Genomic DNA, 4,575 nt, shown 5'->3' with positions numbered 1-4,575 from the left:
CCCGCCCCCCCCCGCTGCCGGTTTGCGCGGAGCCCCCCCTTCCCGCCGTTGCCTCTTGCCGCTACCCCCCGCCCCCCCCCCGCTGCCGGTTTGCGCGGAGCCCCCCCTTCCCGCCGTTGCCTCTTGCCGCTACCCCCCGCCCCCCCCCCGCTGCCGGTTTGCGCGGAGCCCCCCCTTCCCGCCGTTGCCTCTTGCCGCTACCCCCCGCCCCCCCCCCGCTGCCGGTTTGCGCGGAGGCCCCCCTTCCCGCCGTTGCCTCTTGCCGTTACCCCCCGCCCCCCCCCCGCTGCCGGTTTGCGCGGAGCGCCCCCGCCTGCCGTTGCCTCTCGCCGCGGCCACCACCGCCCCCTCCACACCCCCGGGCCCCCGTTACCGGTTTGCGCGGAGCCCCCCCTCCCGACGTTGCCTCTTGCCGCTGCTGCCACCCCCAGCTCCCCACACCCCCCGGCTCCCGTTAGCGGTTTGCGCGGAGCCCCCCCTTCCCGCCGTTGCCTCTTGCCGCTACCCCCCGCCCCCCCCCCCCCGCTGCCGGTTTGCGCGGAGCCCCCCCCGCCTGCCGTTGCCTCTTGCCGCGGCCGCCACCGCCCCCCCCACACCCCCCGGCCCCCGTTACCGGTTTGCGCGGAGCCCCCCCTCCCGACGTTGCCTCTTGCCGCTGCTGCCACCCCCAGCTCCCCACACCCCCCGGCTCCCGTTAGCGGTTTGCGCGGAGCCCCCCCCTTCCCGCCGTTGCCTCTTGCCGCTACCCCCCGCCCCCCCCCCCCGCAGCCGGTTTGCGCGGAGCCCCCCCGCCTGCCGTTGCCTCTTGCCGCGGCCGCCACCGCCCCCCCCACACCCCCCGGCCCCCGTTACCGGTTTGCGCGGAGCCCCCCCTCCCGACGTTGCCTCTTGCCGCTGCTGCCACCCCCAGCTCCCCACACCCCCCGGCTCCCGTTAGCGGTTTGCGCGGAGCCCCCCCTTCCCCCCTTCGCGGGCTGCCGCTTCCCTCCCGGGCTGCCCGGCTGCTCTCTAACCCCTGCGACCGAGGCGGCGCTGTTAGGGCGGCCGTGCCGGTGCCCCTTGCCGCAGCTAGCCTCTCGCCGCTGCCCCTCCCGTCCGTCGTCCCCCGTCCCCAAAAACTTGCTGCTCTCCACGCTGGAGCCTGCACGGGGGAGGTTGCGCTCCGCTCCTCCGGCCCTAAAGCCGCCCTCGCCCGCCCCCCCGGCTTGCCGCTTGGCTCGGCTGCCCGCCCGCCCGCTAATCCCCCCAACGCCCCCACCCCAAAAACACCCCAGCCCTACCGCATGCCGCTCCCCCTCTCCCCGCTCTCGCTGACCGCTGCCACCCCCCCCCACCCCTCCCCCCCGAAACAAACCCCCCAGCCCTACCGCATGCCGCTCCCCCTCTCTCCCTAGCCTGCCCCCCCCCGCCGTCGCTTGCTGCCGCCGCCGCCGCCGCCGCCGCCGCCGCCGCCGCCGGGACCCGCCTCGGTCTGGTGGCGCGCGCTCGGAGATCCCCGGCTACCCGTCCGTCCGTCCCTCCCTCCCGCCCCGCCCCGGGGGAGGGCCCGGGGCAGCGCGGGCAGGCGGGGAGCAAAAAAAGGCGCGGGCGCCAAAAAACGTCGGGGTCCCGGGGTGGCGGAGGGGGGCGGCGGCGGGGGGCGGCGGCGGGTACACGGCGCCGGGTCCAGGGCGCCGGGTCCAGCCCGTCCCGGGGCGGGGACAGGTGGTGTCGTCCGTCCCCGCCCCCCGTAACCTGCTCTGAAGCATCCGCTTCCCGCCGCGGTTCGCCCTCCACCCCCCCGCCGCACACGCAGCTGCCGCTTCCCGCCGCCTCTGCCCCCCGCCCCGGGATCAACCACCCGCCAGGTCCAGCCGGTCCCGGTCCCGGGAACCTGCTCCCGGGGCCAGCCGGAGCCACGCCCCCTCCTCTGACGCTTCCAGCTGCCGCCTCCCCTCCCACCCCCCAAACTCACACTGGCCCTCGCCGGCCCGCCCACCCGCCTACCTGCTTGCCCGCCGCCGCTGGGTGGCGTGCCGGACACTCGCACACAGGTACACAGACAGGGACACAGGGACACAGGCACTCAGGCACACAGGGACACAGGGACACAAGGACACAGGGACACAGGCACTCAGGCACTCAGGCACTCAGGGACACAGGGACACAGGGACACAGGCACTCAGGCACTCAGGGACACAGGGACACAGGGACACAGGGACACAGGCACTCAGGCACTCAGGGACACAGGGACACAGGGACACAGGGACACAGGCACTCAGGCACACAGGGACACAGGTGGCGGGCCGGAGGCCTCTCTCCACTGTGTGGCAGGGGTCCAAGAGCCACCCCAGCCCAACCCAGAGGGTCTTTTGCACCTCTCTAGAGGCCACCCAGAGACCCCAGGCCGCAGCAGAAGCCTCCCCCGCATGCTCTGCAGGCTTCCGACCCACCCCAGGCCGCACCAGAAGCCTCCCCCGCAAGCTCTGCAGGCTTCCGACCCACCCCTGGCCGCAGCAGAAGCCTCTCCCGCACGCTCTGCAGGCTTCCGACCCACCCCAGGCCGCAGCAGAAGCCTCTCCCGCACGCTCTGCAGGCTTCTCAGCCACCCCAGGCCGCAGCAGAAGCCTCCCCCGCACGCACTGCAGGCTTCTCAGCCACCCCAGGCCGCACCAGAAGCCTCTCCCGCACGCTCTGCAGGCTTCTCAGCCACCCCAGGCCGCACCAGAAGCCTCCCCCGCACGCTCTGCAGGCTTCTCAGCCACCCCAGGCCGCAGCAGAAGCCTCCCCCGCATGCTCTGCAGGCTTCCGACCCACCCCAGGCCGCACCAGAAGCCTCCCCCGCACGCTCTGCAGGCTTCTCAGCCACCCCAGGCCGCAGCAGAAGCCTCTCCCCGCACGCTCTGCAGGCTTCTCAGCCACCCCAGGCCGCACCAGAAGCCTCTCCCGCACGCTCTGCAGGCTTCTCAGCCACCCCAGGCCGCACCAGAAGCCTCCCCCGCACGCTCTGCAGGCTTCTCAGCCACCCCAGGCCGCAGCAGAAGCCTCTCCCGCACGCTCTGCAGGCTTCTCAGCCACCCCAGGCCGCACCAGAAGCCTCCCCCGCACGCTCTGCAGGCTTCTCAGCCACCCCAGGCCGCACCAGAAGCCTCTCCCGCACGCTCTGCAGGCTTCTCAGCCACCCCAGGCCGCACCAGAAGCCTCCCCCGCACGCTCTGCAGGCTTCTCAGCCACCCCAGGCCGCACCAGAAGCCTCCCCCGCACGCTCTGCAGGCTTCCCACCCACCCCAGGCCGCAGCAGAAGCCTCTCCCGCACGCCCTGCAGGCTTCTCAGCCACCCCAGGCCGCAGCAGAAGCCTCTCCCGCACGCTCTGCAGGCTTCTCAGCCACCCCAGGCCGCAGCAGAAGCCTCTCCCGCACGCTCTGCAGGCTTCTCAGCCACCCCAGGCCGCAGCAGAAGCCTCTCCCGCACGCTCTGCAGGCTTCTCAGCCACCCCAGGCCGCACCAGAAGCCTCTCCCGCACGCTCTGCAGGCTTCTCAGCCACCCCAGGCCGCAGCAGAAGCCTCTCCCGCACGCTCTGCAGGCTTCTCAGCCACCCCAGGCCGCAGCAGAAGCCTCTCCCGCACGCTCTGCAGGCTTCTCAGCCACCCCAGGCCCCAACAGAAGCCTCTCCCGCACGCTCTGCAGGCTTCCGACCCACCCCAGGCCGCACCAGAAGCCTCCCCCGCACGCTCTGTAGGCTTCTGACCCACCCCAGGCCCCAACAGAAGCCTCCCCCGCACGCTCTGCAGGCTTCCGACCCACCCCAGGCCGCACCAGAAGCCTCCCCCGCACGCTCTGCAGGCTTCTCCGCCACCACAGGCCGCACCAGAGGATCTTTTGCACCTCTCTGGACGCCACCCAGAGACTCCAGGCCGCACCAGAGGCCCCCCCCCCAACCATTTACAGGCTGCAGTGCCAGCCTAGGCCCCGCTGGCAGCCTCCCTTGTCTGCTTTGGAAGGCCTCCCATCCACTCCAGACCTGCCTGGAGGCCTCCCTCGACTGCTCCCGGGGCCCTCGAAGCCACCCTAGGCCTTTCTGGAGGACCTGCTCGACCGCCTCGGGCGGCTTCTGACGCACCCTCGGCCATCCGGCGCCCAGCAGCTCCCAGGGCCAGGCACCGGCCTCCCCCTCCGGCCGCCCCTGGGGCCGGGGGTGGCTCGGACTCGGCGCCCCCAACGTGTCGTCCCGTCCCCCCCCGCCCCGCACCGCCGAACATTCGCTGCAGCCGAGGGCTTGCCGCTCGACGCCTACCCCACCCGCCCAGCCCCCCGCTGCGGCCCGGCGCTGCCCCGGCCGCTGCGCCCCGCCTCTCATCGCTCCCCCCACCCGGCAACCGGCCGCCGGGCACGGCAAGTCCCAGGGCAGGGAACAGGTGCTGCCGGGACCCCCGTGCTGGCTGCCGGCTTCCCGGGGCTGCCCCGGGCACGGACAGGTCGCCCCCCCGCCCCGGCGAATGTTCACCGAACCGGCTGCCGGCTGCCTTCGAGCACCCCCCGCCCCCCGCCACTATCGTCCCCCCCGCCCCCCCTCCGCCTCCGCTGCCGCTTCTCC

This window comes from Melanerpes formicivorus, unplaced genomic scaffold, assembly GCF_026170545.1.
Source record: "Melanerpes formicivorus ecotype bairdi unplaced genomic scaffold, bMelFor1.0.p_v2 SCAF_648, whole genome shotgun sequence".
Taxonomy (NCBI): Eukaryota; Metazoa; Chordata; class Aves; order Piciformes; family Picidae; genus Melanerpes; species Melanerpes formicivorus.
The sequence above is the reverse complement of the archived record's forward strand: the minus strand, read 5'-3'. Positions refer to the sequence as shown.